Here is a 19,142-nt window from a genome sequence, read left to right as displayed (position 1 = left end):
CTAACATTCAAGTCTTTAATTCCCTTGAGTTAATTTTTGTATGTGGTGTGAGGTAGTGGTGGGGTTTTATTCTTTTGCATACAGCTGCCCAGTTTTCACGGAGAAGGCGATGGCACCCCACTCCAGTACTCTTGCCTGGAAAATCCCATGGGCGGAGGAGCCTGGTGGGCTGCAGTCCATGGCGTCGAGAAGAGTCGGACATGACTGAGCGACTTCACTTTCACTTTTCACTTTCATGCATTGGAGAAGGAAATGGCAACCTACTCTAGTGTTCTTGCCTGGAGAATCCCAGGGATGGGGGAGCCTGGTGGGCTGCCGTCTATGGGGTCACACAGAGTCGGACATGACTGAAGCGACTTAGCAGCAACAGCAGCAGCCCAGTTTTCACAGCACCATTCATTGAAGAGCTGTTGTTGTTCAGTCGCTCAGTCATGTCTGACTTTTTGCGACCCTATGGACTGAAGCACACCAGGCTTCCCTGTCTATCACCAACTCCTGGAACTTGCTCAAACTCATGTCCATTGAGTAGGTGATACCATCCAGCCATCTTGTCCTCTGTTGTTCCCTTATCCTCCTGCCCTCAATCTTTCCCAGCATCAGGGTCTTTTCCAATGAATCAGTTCTTTGCATCAGGTGGCCAAAGTATTGGAGCTTCAGCTTCAGCATCAGTCCTTCCAATGAATATTCAGGACTGATTTCCTTTAGGATTGACTGGTTGGATCTCCTTGCAGTCCAAGGGACTTTCAAGAGTCTTCTCCAACACCACAGTTCAAAAGCATCAATTCTTCAGTGCTCAGCCTTCTTTATGGTCCAACTCTTACATCCTTACATGAGTACTGGAAAAACCATAGCTTTGACTAGACGGACCTTTGTTGGCAAAGAAATGTCTCTGCTTTTTAATATGCTGTTTAGGTTTGTTATAGCTTTTCTTGCAAGGAGCAAGCATCTTTTAATTTCATGGCTGCAGTCACCATCTGTAGTGATTTTGAAGCCCAAGAAAGTAAAGTTTGTCACTGTTTCCATTGTTTCCCCATCTGTTTGCCATGAAGGGAGGGGACCAGATGCCATGATCTTCATTTTTTGAATGTTCAATTTTAAGCCAGCTTTTCACTCTTCTCTTTCACCTACATCAACAGGCTCTTAGTTCCTTTTCGCTTTCTGCTATAAGAGTGGTATCATACGGGTGTCATTGAAGAAACTGACTGTCTTTTCCTCATTGTATATTCTTGGTTCCTTGATTGTAAATTAATTGACCACATATATGTGTGGGTTTATTTCCCAGCTCTCTAGTGTGTTCCACTGATCTGTGTGTCTGTTTTTATGCCAGTATCTTGGGGGATTTTTAGTCAATGTAATGGGCCCATGGCTAGTGTGTCTGGCTTCTGCTTTCACAGTCTGTGACCCTATGTCAGTTTTCCCTGACTTGGGGATTGGGACCAGAGTTGTCTTCAGTCATCCCAGGCCTAGCTTCTGGAGGTCCCCAGGAACTGAGGGGACAAATTGCTGGGGCTGCCCATGACAGGCAAGTAGAGGTCAGAGGACAGGACGCTGATGCCTCTGTCCTTCCCAGTTGCCCTGAGCACTGACCTGGAGCAATTAGTGCAGAACTCTCTCAGCCCCCTCCACCCAACAAACAGGGCTGGACCTGGGGCTGAGGCCTGTGAAAAGACAAATAAAATCTTGTTTGAACATGCAGTGAGGACCTTAGCAGGCCTACACAGGCCTAAATAGAACCCGGGTCTTCTGAGGTCCATCCAGTCCCTGAGTACTTTCCACTAAGCCTCAAGGACTGCCAACTTGAAATTACATTAAAAATATTCTTTGCCCTTAAAATTTTGCTTTAAATAACTTGCAGGCAATATAAAACTATTTGAGAAATCCGTGAGATGGCATAAAGTTAGTAAAAAAAATATATAACTGCACTTGGAAAAGGCAGGAAAATTAAAATTCAATTCTAAGATGCAATGTTACATCCAAAGTTATTTCTGTTTTGATTAAGGTAATCTGGCCTTAGTCTGTTGCTTTATTCAGTCCCCTTGATTAGAGGCGACCAGTTGGCCAGCCCCTCCCCACATTGCAGTGCCTTCCCCTGTGTTACTCCCCCATCCTTCTCCCATCTGCCCCAAACCTTCCCATCCCTAGAAACTATGGTTTGATTACAAATGAAACGTCAATGGGCACATTGTTAGTTTACATTATGTTTTAGGAGGTAGAATAGTGTCATAGTTAAAGGCATGGGCTCTGAAGTCAAATTTGGGCTGAAACTGCAGCCCTGTTACTAACTAGCTGTGTGACCTTTTGAAAGTCTTAACCTCTCTGTGCCTCAGTTCCTTACCCATAAAATATTGATACTAAAACTTGCCAATTAGAACCATTAAACAGGAGAATGCACAGGAAGCTTGTGACATGGTATCTAGTAGCTATTTACTTATTTATTCATATTTATGCCCTACTTTGTTCTATAATCACTACTACCTTTATTCTGTCATCCTTCCCATTATTGTTATGGTTAAAAAATCTCCAGCATTTATAATCAAACTCAGAAAACCTGGGAGAACTTCTCCCCCAGTGACTTAGCCTCTTGGTCAGCAGGATTTAAGAAGGTGGCCAGAGCAGAGGATTGTGGGAGAGAAACAATCTCTACAACTAATAGAAAGGGTCGTTGGTGGCCCCTTGAAACAAAAGCAGATGGCACATTCAGCCATCTTAAGCCAGAGTCTAGACAACATGACCCTTGGAGAGGAAGCTAGGCGATGGTGGAGTCCCCCGAGGGGACCATTCTGACCCAAAGATGCAGAATGAAGCTGTCCTTGTGGCTTTGCTTCTACTTCTGTCTCCACATACTCTGTCTCTTCTGTGTCCCCACCATGTTCCCTCAGAGACCCCGTGCCAGCAGTTTGAAGAACCTGACTGATGGGGAGGGTGTGGTGCAGGGTGGGGAGGCCCTCAGAAACTATTTCAGGCTGAAACCCCAAGTACTTTGTGTGTTCCTTTCCCAGGGAGACGTGTGCCCTCTAACTAGCTGACCCTTCCACCTCCTTCTCATAAGGACCTTTGTGATTATGTTGGGCCTACCTGGAAATCCAGGCTAATCTCCCACCTCAGGATCCGTAATCACATCTGCAAAGTCTCTTGCACCATGTAAGGTGGTTAACTCCAAGGATTAGAACATGGACACCTTTGGGGGACCATTATTCAGTCCCACACAGGGGGCAGTGATTAACCCCAAATAATAAGTGACTACTGGTAGAATTTCAGGCAGTCACATAAGGGGGTTTTGTTATGGTTTGCATTACACTTTACACAAAGAGCATTTCTATTTTGGAACAGAATGACAGTGAGGCAGGCCCTACCCAGGGGTCAGGGTCTCAGGTGAGGCCAGGCCCTCAGCAGGCTCAGGCCCACACAGCTGGCTCTGCTGCCCTCTCGCCTCTAACAGGAGCGTCTGGGGCTCTAGCTTCAACTTGAGTCCGCCTTCTACAGCTGACAATATTCTCCTGGTACCCGGAGCAGTGCCAGCTGAGAGGCTGCCAGAGGCTCCTCTTGGCCCTGACCCTTCCCCTCAGGGGCAGTGGAGGAGGACACGCCCTCTGGGCACAGGTGGCCTCTGGGGATCCCTGGAGGACTCAGGAGCGTCCTCTTCCCTGGGCCCTCCTCCCCTCTGGGCCCCTTCCTTCCCGCTTCCTCCCTGCCTCTGCCCCCATCTGACCCCTCACTGCCCTGTTCTCCTGTCTTATCTAGTGGTTAGACAGGTGATTGTCTGCCCCTGCAGAGAAATACTCTTTGCCTTTTATAAGAGGATTTAGAGCCAGAGCAATGCTTCCCTCGTGAATAGTGGCTCATAAATGATAAGCTTTAGGCCAAGTAAGAGCCGGCTGAGGGATGGGGTGGCTCTCCCAGTTTTCACCTTATTTGACCATCCATTCTGTCTAAGACTCACTTAGAGGAGGATTTGGGTCTTCTGAGGGTGCTGGAAAGAGTCTTTCCTAATGAGAACTGGGGGAGGCTTCCAGAGCCCCTTCCTCAGGACAGGGTCGCCTGGCACACACCTCCCCCACCTTCCCACACCAAGGGTGAGGGCTTTGTTCTCAGACATGTTGAGTTCAGACGAACACTTAGACAATCGGGAATCTCCTAGAAAGGCCTCCCTACCTCCCCCCACCCTCAACCCTCTCTCTTCCTCTCTACTTGTTTATTTTTAGTTGCACTGGGTCTTAGTTGTGGCATATGGAATCTAGTGCCCTAACGAGGGATCAAACCCAGGCCCTCTGCATTGAGAACACAGAGTCTTAACCACCAGGGAGTCTCTCTCTCTTATAGTTGCCCCACCTCACTGTCCTGGAGTTGGGGTGGGGGGTGGCGTTGGGAAATGAAGCCCCATCCTAGGCATTCTCTGGAACAGTTGTGGAGCACGCGTGCCTTCCTGCTTGGGACAAGGTAACCCTGAGTGAGGTAAGAACTGATGGCTCAGCTTGACTCAAAGGCAGGGGCCACCCAAGCACTGAGTTCTTTCGTAAGCACCCACTTAGCTGTGTGCTGGTCTTCCTAAGAGGGCCCTACCTGTATTCCAGGGGCTACAGCCTAGTTGATGAGCCCAAACTACCGTTAAACAACCATTCACTTAACAGTTCTACCCGACAAAGCTTTACTTCATGCCAGCTAGGAGCCAGGACCTGCTGGCTCACGAGTGTGGGGAGTTGGGAAGGAAAATGAGCCATGGCCCATCCTGGGGCGGGAGGGTTCTGGGTGCCAGGCTGGTGGTGTGGGTCAGTGTGGCAGCTGGCTGTGAGTGGTCAATGTCTGTGCTGCTGCTGGTGGCAGGGCAGGAGGAAGGACAGGCAGGCTTTGGCCCAAGCAGGGCCTCTGGAGATGGTACGTGTCCAGCTCTTCCTGCCCAGCTGGGTCCTCGCCAGCACCCCTGCTGGCCCCACGCCCGGCCCAGCGATGGGGCACCCACCCCCACCCCCACCTCCCTGCCTCCTGGCGAGTCGCTCTGCCTCCTGCCCATTCTCCTCCTGAACCTGCCCTTATAAGGCCACCCACTCAGGAGACGTGTGTTCTGTGTCCTCTGGGAAGTTGCCCACACAACGTCATCTGCTGTTTTATTGCTAGAGACTGTTAACCTATGATTTTATTTATTTATTTATTTTTTGTCTTTAAGAAAATGTTTCCAGGCTGAATGGAGACATTAACTGGGTGAGGGTGGAAGGAGGGAAGCCAGGAGACCCAGGACAGGCCAGCCCCAGGGCAAGGCTTAATCACAGACTCTGAGAGCCTCAGCAGCCAGGCAATTTCACGAATCTCAGCCGCCCTCTCAGCCGGTACAGGGAGGACATGGGGGTGGTGGGGAGGGCGTCAGAGGCTGCCGAGGCTGGTGCAGCGAGGGCAGCCTCCGGGCAGAGGTGAGCCCCACCTGCAGGAGCTCCCGCCAGGCTGAGGGAGGAGCCTCAGGCTGGCAAGAGGCATCTTCCAGGAGGGGGCACAACTGAACTGGGTCTTGCAGGGTAGGTAGGAGTTCTTCATGTGGGGAAGGAGAAGAAGGGTGTTCCAGGCTGCTCTCACCCAAGCAGGAGACAACCTGGGGTGGGAAGGGAGAGGCGAGGGCCCCAGTGTGCCTGGAAGGTCGTGGCTGGGCCCTGAGGGGTTCCCACTTAACGCTGCAGCTAGGGAGCTGTGGAGTCGACACAGTGGTGCCAGCGAGTGGGGATAGAAGGGAGACTGGAGTGATCACTGCTGCTTTCAGGCCACCCAGCTGGCAGCCCTTCCCCCTTCTCCTTCTTCTTTTTTAAATAACGTACCTTTAAAAAATATTTATCTATTTGGCTGCAGCAGGTCTTCGTTGTAGCACACAGGATCCTCGATCTTCATTGCAGCATTCAGGATCTTTAGTTGCAGCACGTGGGATCTAGTTCCCTGGCCAGGGATCGAACCTGGGCACCCCCACAATGGGAACGTAGAGTCTTAGCCACTGAAACAGCAGAGAGGTCCTCCCCTACCCAACCCCACTGCTGCTGCCGCCTTATTCTTAACTGACACCCAGTGGTCTTGGAGGAATTACCTCCCCCAGCTGTGGGTCATCTTGTTGTCAAAGTGCCCTGTCCTTCCCTGACCAGGCAGATGGGCACATGTCACCCGCACTGGGCCTGGCGGACTCTGGCTGTGTCACCTTGGAACCTTGGGCGCCCTCATTCTGTCCTTTCTCAGCCAGTGCTCTGACCTTCCCTGGGAGCCTGGAGCTACTCAATGTCCTTCCACTAGAAGCCTGCTGTCCTTAATTTAGCTAAAGGTGGGTTCTCTGTCAGAACCCAAGGCATCCTGCTGATGCAATGAGAGAACGTGAGTAAAGGCAGCCCCAAATGGGGCAGAGAAAGGCCTAGGAGTGTAAAGCAGGCTGAGGGAAACATGGGCCAAGGTGTGGGCTGTCTCCATCAGGCATGCCCTGCGGTCTTGTAACTGTGGACAGGTGCCCCCATCATGCCTTGTGAAGCCCTGGAGGGGGGCGGGCATGGACCGAACCTGCTTTGTCTCTCTGCCCCCATGCCTGACACAGCTTGTGATTAGAGGAGGTGCTCCAAGTATGTGCTGAATGAAGAAGGAGGAAGGAAGGGAAGGAGGGAAATGATGAAAATTAGCCCTCTAGGGAGGGTCTATGCAGCTGGCTTCAAGGAAGTGTCACCGATTTGCCAGATGAACACCTCACCAGAAGGTGTTAGGGAAGCTCTGGGTACTTGGGATGACACTCTTAGCACAGGGGTCTCGGGGGACAAAGGCAGCCAGCCCCCATTCCCTCGTGCCCAGCCCCTCAGAGCCTGGAGGGACCATGTGGCTGGCACCAGAGTGAGTAAGCCATCCCGGTGGCTGCTAGGAGGGTCCCATGGAAGGGACAGAGGCTCAAGCTGGCTCACGACCCCTGTGATGGGCTCCCAGGGGACTGCATGGCCCCTTTTGGATGGCAGCAGGGCTGGATAGAAACAAGAGAGGGTCAGTGTCCCTGAGCAGGCCAGAAGAAGTGACCACACTGTGGTGGATCACGCTGAGCTCTGAGGAGAGGGGTGGGCGCTGCTGGTCAAGGAGGTGACCAGCCCTGACTCTGTGATGAGGAGCTTTCTTCTGTCTACCCCAGTGCCAGGTGATGTGGGGGCAGGTGGCCAAGGAGATGGCTGAGCAATACTTGTCTCAGGGTTCAAGGTAGGTCACTGCTGCTGAAGCTAAATGTTTTGAGCTCCCCAGGGGAGCAGAGCTTTCAGTACAGGGGCTGAGGCCCTAGGATCATAGGGATGACACCACCTCAGCATCTGGTGAGAGAACTCATATGCCTGCCTTACCACCCCACCAGCTCTACGACCCTAAGATGCTGTAGGGTCCAGGGGTTACACTCTGGAGATAATGGCCAGCTGGGAGGACTGGTGGGAGAGGCTTTCAGGGTTCCCAGCCACACCATGTAGTCATTGCCTTCTCCATCAGAAGCCAGTCTGACTGCTACTGACCAGATAACCCCCTGCCCTCGCCTGAGGGTGGAAAGTTTTCTGGGGTTTACTGACACTTGCTGTGGGCCTGGTACTGACTTTGGCTCCTTCTGTGTACTATTTTGCTCACGTCCCAACAGTCTTTATTGACTCATACCACCTGAGGCTCAGAGAGGCTAAGAGCTGCCCAGGGTCCCCTGGTCAGAAAGTGTTAAAATTGAGTTAGAATTCAGAAAGTCTGAGTTAGAAGCTGGAGCACCAGGCTCCCCTCATCATGGGCCTGCACACTCCTCCCCTCACCTGACCATACAGCAAACATGTGCTCCAGACTGGGGCTATGTCTTCAGTGACGGATGCAAAGTGGGGCTCAGAGAGGTGGTCATTGGGCCCAAACGTCACACAGCACATGGGTGGCAGGGCCGGGCCTGGAATGAAGGTCTCCAGCGCTCCTCTGGACCCCTTGGTTAAACCTGGTAAAAGTCAGGTCTGACCAGGACAGTGGAGAGCTAGGCCCTACCTAGAGGCCAGGGTTGCAGACTTGCCTGGTCCCTCACTTGGGAAGGGGTGGCAAAAGCTGTGCTCCCTGGAGCTCATGCTCTTGGTTCTGTTTTCATTCCCAGCCACTCCACTGAGAGCTTCTAAAGGTCACTTTTTTCCCCTCAAATTCAAGTGGTTTGGGAAGCAAGTCCCTAGCTTCCGGTCACTGAGGCACCACCCATTCTGGTAAGATGTTTCTCTGGTTCCCATCACTGTGTAATCAGACCAAGATAGTGAGATGGGCACTTTCCAGTCCAGGCGTATGTTGGAGATAATGCAGGTTCTGTTCCAGGGCACTACAATAAAGCAAATATCACACTAAAGCGAGTCACATGAATTTTTTGGTTCCCAGTGTAAAAGTTATGTTTACGTTTATTCTATACTCTATAAAGGGCTTCCTGGGTGGCGCTAATGGTAAAAAATCCCCTGCAACACAGGAGCCACAGGTTCAATCCCTAGGTCGGGAAGATCCCCTGGAGGAAGGCATGGCAACCCACTCTAGCATTCTTTTTTTTTTTTTTAATTAGTTACTTTATTTTATTTATTTCTAAATTGAAGGATAATTGCTTTACAGAATTTTGTTTTCTGTCAAACCTCAACATGTATCAGCCATATGTTCCTTCTCTCTTGAACCTCCCTCCCATCTCCCTCCCCATCCCACCCCTCCAGGTTGATACAGAGCCCTGTTTGAGTTCCTTGAGACACACAGCAAATTCCCATTGGCTATCTATTTTACATATGGTAGTGTAAGCTTCCATGTTACTCTCTCCACACATATCACCCTCCCTTCCCCTCTTCCTGTGTGCCTAAGTCCGTTCTCCATGTCTGTTTCTCCATTGCTGCCCTGCAAATAACTTCTTCAGTACCATATTTCTAGATTCCATATATATGCTTTAGTATATGATATTTATCGTTCTCTTTCTGACTTACTTCACTCTGTATAATAGGCTCTAGGTTCATCCACCTCATTAGAACTGACTCAAAGACATTCCATTTTATGGCTGAGTTAAATTCCATTGTGCACAGGTACCACAACTTCTCTATCCATTCATCTGTCAATGGACATCTAGGTTGCTTCCGTGTTCTAGCTATTGTAAATAGTGCTGCAATGAACATTGGGATACATGTGTCTTTTTCAATTTTGGTTTTCTCAGGGTATATGCCTAGGAGTGGGATTGCTGGGTCATATGGTGGTTTTATTCCTAGCTTTTTTTAAAGGAATCTCCATACCATCTTCCATAGTGGCTGTATCAATTTACATTCCCACCAACAGTGCAAGAGTGTTCCCTTTTCTCCACACCCTCTCTAGCATTTACTATTTGTAGATTCTTTGATGATGGTCATTCTGATGGTGTGAGGTGATATCTCATTGTAGTTTTGATTTGCATTTCTCTAACAATGAGCAATGTTGAGCATCTTTTCCTGTGTTTGTTAGCCATCTGTATGTCTTCTTTGGAGAAATGTCTGTTTAGATATTTTTCCCACTTTTTGATTGGGTGGTTTGTTTTTCTGGCATTGAGTTGTATGAGCTGCTTGTATGTTTTGGAAATTAATCCTTTGTCAGTTGTTTCATTTGCTATTATTTTCTCCCATTCTGAGGATTGTCTTTTCATCTTGTTTATGGTTTTCTTTCCTGTGCAAAAGCTTTTAAGTTTAATTAGGTCCCGCTTGTTTACTTTTGTTTTTATTTCCATTACTCTAGGAGGTGGGTCATAGAGGATCTTGTTTTGATTTATGTCATTGAGCATTCTATGTTCTCCTCTTAGAACTTTTATAGTTTCTGGACTTACATTTAGGTCTTTAATCCATTTTGAGTTTATCTTTGTGTATAGTGTTAGGAAGTGTTCTAATTTCATTCTTTTACATGTAGCTGTCCAGTTTTCCCAACACCACTTATTGAAGAAGCTGTCTTTTCCCCATTGTATATTCTTGCCTCCTTTGTCAAAAATAAGATATGAATAGGTGTGTGGGTTTATCTGTGGACATTCTATCTTGTTCCATTGGTCTATATTTCTGTTTTTGTGCAGTACCATACTGTCTTGATGACTGTAGCTTTGTAGTATAATCTGAAGTCAGGAAGGTTGATTCCTTCAGCTCCATTCTTCTTTCTCAAGACTCCTTTAGCTATTTAGGGTCTTTTGTTTTTCCATATGAATTGTGAAATTTTTTGTTCTAGTTCTATGAAAAATGCCATTGGTAATTTGATAGGGATCACATTGAATCTGTAGATTGCATTTGGAAGTATAGTCATTTTCACAATATTGATTCTTCCTACCCAGGAACATGTAATATCTCTCCATCTGTTTATGTCATCTTTGAGTTCTTTCATCAGTGTCTTATAATTTTCTGTATATTTCTTTTGTCTCCTTAGGTAGGCTTATTCCTATATATTTTATTCTTTTTTTTGCAGTGGTGAATGGGATTTATTCCTTAATTATCTTTCCTTATTTTTCATTGTTAGTATATAGGAATGCAAGTGATTTCTGTGTATTGATTTTGTATCATGTAATTTTGCTAAATTCACTGATTAGCTCTAGTAATTTTCTGATGGTATCTTTAGGGTTTTCTATACATATTATCCGGAGAAGGCAATGGCACCCCACTCCGGTACTCTTGCCTGGAAAATCCCATAGATGGAGGAGCCTGGTAGGCTGTAGTCCATGGGGTCGCTAAGAGTTGGACACGACTGAGCGACTTCCCTTTCACTTTTCACTTTCATGCATTGGAGAAGGAAATGGCACCCCACTCCAGTGTTCTTGCCTGGAAAATCCCAGGGACAGGGGAGCCTGGTGGGCTTCTGTCTATGGGGTCGCACAGAGTCGGACACGACTGAAGCAACTTAGCAGCAGTAGCAACAGCATACATATTATCATGTCATCTGCAAACAGTGAGAGCTTTTCTTCTTCTTTTCTGATCTGGATTCCTTTTATTTCTTTTTCTTCTCTGATTGCTGTAGCTAGGACTTCCAAAACTATGTTGAATAATAGTGATGAGCCCACTCCAGTATTCTTGTCTGGAAAATCCCATAGACAGAGGAGGCTGGTGGGCTACTATTGATAGGGTCACAGAGTTGGACATGATTGAGCGACTAAGCAAGCACACATACACTATAAAGTGTGCATTAGTGTAATATCTTAAAAACAGTATCAGTTCAGTTCAGTCTCTCAATCATGTCTGACCCTTTGCAACCCCATGGACTGTAGCACACCAGGCCTCCCTGTCCATCACCAACTCCCAGAGCTTACTCAAACTCATATCTGTTGAGTCAGTGATGCCATCCAACCATCTCATCCTCTGTCGTCCCCTTCTCCTCCCACCTTCAATCTTTCCCAATATCAGGGTCTTTTCTAGTGAGTCAGTTCTTTGCATCAGGTGGCCAAAGTATTGGAGTTTCAGCTTCAGCGTCAGTCCTTCCAATGAATATTCAGGACTGATCTCCTTTAGAATGGACTGGTTGGATCTCCTTGCAGTCCAAGGGACTCTCAAGAATCTTTTCCAACACCACAGTTCAAAAGCATCAGTTCTTCAGTGCTCAGCTTTCTTTATAGTCCAACTCTCACATTCATACATGACTATTGGAAGAACCATAGCTTTGACTAGATGGACCTTTGTTGGCAAAGTAATGTCTCTCCTTTTTAATATGCTGTCTAGGTGATCATAGCTTTCCTTCCAAGGAGCAAGTGTCTTTTAATTTCATGGCTACACTGACCATCTACAGTGATTTTGGAGCCCAGAAAAATAAAGTCTCTCACTATTTCCATTGTTTCTCATCTATTTGCCATGAAGTAATGGTAGACCAGATGCCATGATCTTCGTTTTTTGAATGTTGAGTTTTAAGACAGCTTTTTCACTCTTCTCTTTCACTTTCATCAAGAGGCTCTTTAGTTCTTCTTCACTTTCTGCCATAAGGGTTGTGTCATTTGCATATCTGAGGTTATTAATATTTCTCTCGGCAATCTTGATTCCAGCTGTGCTTTATCCAGCCCAGCATTTTGCATGATGTACTCTGCATATAAGTTAAATAAGCAGGGTGACAATATACAGCCTTGATGTACTTCTTTTCCTATTTGGAACCAGTCTGTCGTTCCCTGTCCAGTTCTAACTGTTGCTTCTTGACCTGCATATAGATTTCTCAGGAGGCAGGTCAGGTGGTCTGGTATTCCCATCTCTTGAAGAATTTTCCACAGTTTGTTGTGACCCATACAGTCAAAGGCTTTGGTATATTCAATAAAGCAGGAATTTTAAATAAATAAATAAAGCAGAATAAAAGTAAAGGCAAAGGAGAAAAGGAAAGATATACCCATTTGAATGCAGAGTTCCAAAGAATAGCAAGGAGAAATAAGAAAGCCTTCCTCAGTGATCAATGCAAAGAAATAGAAGAAAACAATAGAATAGGAAAGACTAGAGATCTCTTCAAGAAAATTAGAGATACCAAGGGAACATTTCAGGCAAAGATGGGCACAATAAATGACAGAAATGGTATGGACCTAACAGAAGCAGAAGATATTAAGAAGAGGTGGCAAGACTATGCAGAAGATCTATACAAAACAGATCTTCACGACCCAGATAATCATGATGGTGTGATCACTCACCTAGAGCCAGACATTCTGAAATGTGAAGTCAAGTGGGCCTTAGGAAGCATCACTATGAGCAAAGCTAGTGGAGGTGATGGAATTCCACTTGAGCTTTTTCAAATCCTAAAAGATGATGCTGTGAAAGTGCTGCGCTCAATATGCCAGCAAATTTGGGAAGCTCAGCAGTGGCCACAGGACTGGAAAAGGTCAGTTTTCATCCCAATTCCAAAGAAAGGTAATGCCAAAGAATGTTCAAACTACTGCACAATTGCACTCATCTGACACGCTAGTAAAGAGTGCTCAAAATTCTCCAAGGCAGGCTTCAACAGTACATGAGACATAAACTTCCAGATGTTCAAGCTGAATTTAGAAAAGGCAGAGGAACCAGAGACCAAATTGCCAACATCTGTTGGATCACTGAAAAAAAAAAAAAAAAGTATAGCGTCCTTAATTTTAAAAGATTTTGTTGCTGAAAAATGCTAACCATCTTCTAAGCCTTCGGCGAGTCATAATCTTTTTTTCTGGGGTGGTAGGGGCCTTGCCTCATGTTTATGGCTGCTGATTGATCAGGGCGGTGGTGGCTGAATGTTAGGGAGGCTGGGAAAATTTCTTAAAATAATGCAACAATGAAGTTTGCCACATTGGTTGACTTCCTTTTATGAATGATTTGCCTGCTGTATGCAGAGCTCTTTGACAGCATTTCACCCACAATAGAAGATCTTTCAAAACTGGAGTCAGTCTTCTCAAACCCTGCCATTGCTTTACCAACTAAGTTTATATAACAGTCTAAATATTTTCTTATCATTTCAACAATTTATTAAGTTCACCGTCTTTTATGGGTGCAGCTCAAGGAGCCCCCAAATAATTACAACAGTAACATCTGATCACCATAACAAATAAAGTAACAATGAAAATGTTTGAAATACTCCAAGATTACCAAACAGACAAAGTGAGCAAGTGCTTGTTGGAAAAATTGTGCCAGGGCTTCCCTGGTGGTCCAGTGGTTGAGAATCTGCCTTGCAGTGCAGGGGACACTGGCTCGATCCCTGGTCCAGGCCTGGTCCCACATGCCTCTAAGCCCACGTACCACAGCTCCTGAGCCATTGCTCTAGAGCCTACAAGCTGCAACTCCTGATTCTGAGTGCTGCGACTACTCACGCCTGTGCACCTAGAGCCTGTGCTCCGCAACAGAAGGAGCCACTGCAACTAGAAGCCGATGCACCGCAACTAGAGAGAGCCTGGGCGCAGCAACAAAGACCCATTGCAGCCAAAACAGAAGTCAATAAACTCAGTTAAAAAAAATAAAAATGGCAGCAACACTTGCTCAGTGCAGGGTTGCCACAGACCTTCAATTTGTAAAAAAAAAAAAAAAAAAAAAAAAAAATGCAACATTGGCAAAGCACGATAAAGCAAAGCACAATAGCACGAGGTAAGCCTGTATCCTTTGCTGTTGCAAACCAAGGCGCTTGATGACCAACGCCCAGAGAGACGAGTGCCAGAGGGGACAGGGCATGTATCTTGGCAGGAAAGAGATGGCAAGTCAAATCAGGTCACTAGAGGAGACTTGAGTGAAGAGGCTGTTTACCAAGGACAGAGGTTACTGCTATGGGGCTGGTGCAGGGCTAGCGCCAGTGGGGCTCTCGCCATTCCCAGGCTTGCAGGGAGAGGGGAGAGGTGGCCACCACAGCCACGAGACTGACAGGGCTGCAAGGGACGGGCCAGCTGACAGGAGCTGTGACTCTGGTCAGTGGAGGAAAGAAGTAGGTGCAAGGCAGCTGGGCAGGGAGGGAGCCGGCAATGAAGTCCCCGGATTCCTGCTCCCCTCTGCCCCTCACCTTCTGCTGCTGTCCCCATTGGAGTCAGAGTCAAGGCAGCCAATAATACAACACAAAGGGCACCCTCCCAGGGCAAGAGACAGGAGAGGGGAGAGTGGCTCTGAAGGGCAGGTGGGGCAGCTGAGGGGCTTGCTCTTGGAATTGGAGAAGCATGGCATCCATTTTCCGTATTCATCACCCCAAACACCTGCTGTGGCTCCCTCTTCCTACAGAATGAGACCCACAATCTCAGCCTGGCGTTCAAGGCTCTTCGCACCCAGACTCCAACCTCCCTCCCTCCGGGGAGAGATACAGGTGCTTCACAGGATCTACTTGCGCAACAACTCTGGGTACAATGAGCCTCGTTATCCTCGACATTTTATGGACAGATGGAGTTTGCACCGATAACACAGCTGGCAGCAGCGGAGCTGGAATGTGAAGCCAGGTCCACTGGTGCTGCAGCCGACGCCTACCCACGCTTACCCACGCTTACCCACGCTGCCACGCAGCCTCCTCGCCGAGGGGCACATGCCTGGGCCACAGGACTGTGTTCATCCCACCCCGGCCTGCCTCACAGAAGGGGTCTCAGTGGAGAAGGGGAGGGAGGAGAAAGGAACACGGATGGTGAGCATAACCTGTGCTGGCTTCTAGGTCCTCATTCCACTCTCATAAGCACCCTTCAGGGAAGGAATTATCCTCCCTGTTTAGAGTTGAGACATCTTAATATCAGAAAGGTTAAGGGACTTTACCGTGGTCAGAAAGCGGAGCTGGGCCTTGACCTTGAAACCAGCTGCCTGCTCCAGGCAGAGCTGGCCCTCTGCAGAGCCTCAGCCTCTTGTCTCCACTCCAGGCCAATGCTCACTCCCTCTTTGAGCCCCTGAAGTTTCCTCTGCTAATCAGGACTATGGAGCTAGGACTACCCACAGAAGGCCCCAGTTAGAATGAAAATATGTTACTTGAGAGAAAAAGCATAGTGGGCCAGTGTCATAAGGCCACCCTTAGAGTTGTCAAAATCATGTGTGTGTGCGTATAATGTGAAGGGCCCAGGTGCTCAGATACCACCAGTACAGACCAAGCCCTTCGTCTCTATCTGCTATAGAGCTATCTGCTATAATAAAGCAGAGTGCTAAAATAATGTGACACAAGAGGGTTATATTTCCTGGAAAAGTGAGGATGGAGGTCTGGAATCAGGGAGGGCAGACCGGATGGGTCATTTTGGAGACCTCCCTCATGGGTGTCCTGGCAGGCAACGCAAGAGATGCAGCATGGTGTGACGGGAAGAAGATTCTAGAGATGTGGGTCAGAGTGGCCCACTGCATTGCTGTGTGTCTCCACACAAGCTATGTGCCCTGCCTTTGCCAACTTCCCTTTCATCTCTGTTCTAAGACCCTGCGACCTGACAGAAAGACCTCTTTACCTTTTGCTAATCGCTAAGATGCCAGAGAGAGAATCCCCATTCCAGCCGGGGCAGAATCTTGAAGTTTGCAGGGACATTGCTGGGAAGAGATCCAGGAGAACCCCTCCAAGGGGGTCCTGCATCCCACGCCCATAATGAGCCTGCTCAGACATAGCCTATCTGCCCGCAGCTGTGTCTCCCACCAGCACAGTTAACTTGCCACTGTTCCTGGGAAGTGACAGCAACTTGAAACAAAGCAATTAGGATGAAAAAGAGGTCCAGCTGCTTGGGGCCAAAGGAAAATAAACAGACCAGCCCTGTGTGTATTCCACCGCCAAGAGGAGCAATTTTTCACGGGATGATTAGCACTTTAATTCCCGTCACCTCCCCTCCACGAGCCTCTGGGCTGCTGCCGTTTTCAGATCCCACTCTTCCCACGGTGTACTGTGCACCCCACAGCACATCACCTCATCATGAAGGTCTCCCCTAGTCACCTGCCCACGCTACCCCCTGCCAGAAATGATACCCCTCTCCTCTGAAATCTGACAGCCTCTCTCTGTGGGGTTTCCTTTTGATTGATTGATCATGTGATGGATTCATTTATTCTTTTGATATCCATTGAGCACCATTCATTCATTCAATATCAATATTTATTAAGCCCTTACTGTGTTCTGTTCACTGTCCTGGTGATACAGCGGTGAACAAACAGACACGAATCTCTGTCCTCATGGAGCTCAGCTTCAGTAGATGAAGGATGAAATCGGGAGGAAATGGGACAGGGGATTAGGAACGGACTTGGCTTTCACTCAAGAGAGATGAGACACACCCAAGGGTCTAAGCAGAGAAGCAACAGTTTATGGCTGTTGCTCATCAGGACAGCATGCCTGGAGAATCCCAGGGACAGAGGAGCCTAGTGGGCTGCCATCTATGGGGTCGCACAGAGTCGGACACGACTGAAGCGACTTAGCAGCAGCAGCAGCAGCATCAGGACAGCTCTGCCCATGTGAGCACGCTGGAGTGGCCAGCAGGGAAGCAGGCCCTGGATGGAGTGTGGGAAGGGCTGGTGTTTCCTCCTGCCTCTGTCAGGCAGGCTATGTAAGCAAACCAGAAAAATTCCCAGGGAGAGGAACGCTTAGGGTGCAGGGCATCCACCGTCAGGGTCAAGGAGAAAGTTTACAAAAGACAGGAGAGAGCTCCAGGGAATGGGACTGCAGGACTCTCATGGAGGTTCAGGGAAATGTACCTTACTGCATTAAGCTCTGTGTGTGTGTGTGTGTGTGTGTGTGTGTGTGTGTGTGTGTATGTAGATCTCTCTTGAAGGACAAAACTTCTTAGAGTGTCCCTCTGGGCAGGCACAGAGAGATTTCAAACTCAGCCTTCTGGGCTCAGTAACTCCTAATATCTCTGTAACTTGCCTTCCTCCACCTGTCTGCTCCCCCAGGCACCTACATGCAGTTTGGATGCCAGGGCATGAGAGGTTGAGAATCCCAAATCCTGGTCACAGGTCCTTGCCCTTCCACTCTACTGACTTTGTGACTTTGTGTGAAAGCCAAAGTTCTTTCAGGATCCCCTACCCCATCTGCTCCCAGACTTCTGCTTTCTGCATACCACACGTGGTAACCATCTTTGCCAAGGGTGGCAGGCTGTAGGAAGAAATGATGGAGCCAGAAGAGGAGGTGGGCTGGATTATTAAAACCACCCCCACACTGCCGAAGTATCTGTCAATGTGTCGATGCCCGCCTCCGGGTCTTCATCAGTCATTAACATTCTTTCGTTAATTAATTAATTAACACCCTTTCGAAGGGGGCCATTCACCTCCCAGGTAGATCCTAAGGCAAGAGAACCCAGGACAGTTAATTTTCTTATCTCAGGAGTTAGAAAGGGCTGAGTCCAGGGGGGCAGATGAACCCCCAGAGAAGAGGTGCAGCAAGAAGGGTAACAGGGAGGGGAGTGTAATTGAGACTGGCAGAACCACTCTGTCCATCCCAGTATGTCCCCGGAACAGGGCTGGGGATGCAGCGACAGAAAACAGCACATGGCCCTGGGTTCAAAGCCAGGATCTGCTACTTCCTACTCAGGCCTCTTCTAGTCACTGTGACCTTTAGGTGTTTGGGTTTGTTTGGTTTGTTTTTTTCTAACTTTATCTTTAAGAAGGGAGTGCGGATGTTGCCCAGCTGCCTACCACTTAAAATTCTTGCAAAGCTTAAATAAGTCTACTGTGGGAAAACTCTCTGTGAATACTGTGTTATTATTACACACAAAAGGCATCTCAGTAAGGGCTGCTCTGGACCAACGGACAACTGAACCCTGGAGCCAGCAGGCCGGGCTGGTTCATGTGGTCAGCTGCAGAAGCTGATGAAGATCTGTGGGCTGAGAGAGCCGAGGAGCTGGTGGGCCTGGAGACCGGAAGTGTGTTCAGCATCCATCAGGAGGAGTGAGCAAGGAGGAGAGTGTTCTGCGCTTTAAGAAAAATTATCCATAACTTGGAAATAGGCAAAAGGAGGACTGTGTGTCCTTGCAGTGTCGTTCTGGGGCAGGGTTGAAGCACTCAGAGTTATTTCATTCTCCTTGGGTTGGGAAGATCCTCTGGAGGAGGGCATGGCAATCCACTCCAGTATTCTTGCCCAGAGCATCCCAAGGACAGAGGAGCCTGGTAGGCGACGTATGGTCCATAGGGTCGCAGAGAGTCGGACATGACTGAAGTGACTTGGCAAGGGACTGTACCTTTGTTCTACAATTTACTGTTTTTAAAAACTTATTTGGCTGCATCAGGTCTTAGTTGTGTCACACGGGATTTTTTGTTGCGGTGCAAGTTTAGTTGCTCTGCAGCATGTGGGACCCTAGTTCCCTGACCAGGGATCAAACCTGTGTCCCCAGCATTGCAAGGCAGATTCTTAACCACTGGGCCACTGGAAAAGTCCCAACAATTTACTATTGATTAGGGTCCTGACTTTGTAGAGTTATATGCTAACTTGTAGCTGCATATACAAGTATGTATGTGCATGTATGTGAATATGAAAAGGAATTTAGCCCAGTAGAGAACCACAAAATTTATGGTATTATTCCCTATAAGGTATTAACCAGCTTCACCTCTACCTTAGCAAACTTATTTCGGTGTATCTTTTCCAACAAAATATACAGAACTTTTGCCTCTCAAGTGGGCCACTGAACCAGCCTTACTATTTTTTGATTTCCTTATTAATGAGTTAGATACATCTTTGACATGTGAATACACTTTCATAGAACAAAAAAGTGAGGGGCTCTGTGGCATGGGCCAGCCACTTGGTCACTGAACCTCACATATCTCATCAGTGGGAGAAGGTATCCAACTCTCAGGCTGAGGCAGGGCTAGAAT

This window comes from Bos mutus, chromosome 10 (genome assembly GCF_027580195.1).
Source record: "Bos mutus isolate GX-2022 chromosome 10, NWIPB_WYAK_1.1, whole genome shotgun sequence".
NCBI lineage: Eukaryota > Metazoa > Chordata > Mammalia > Artiodactyla > Bovidae > Bos > Bos mutus.
This window is presented reverse-complemented; position numbering follows the sequence as displayed.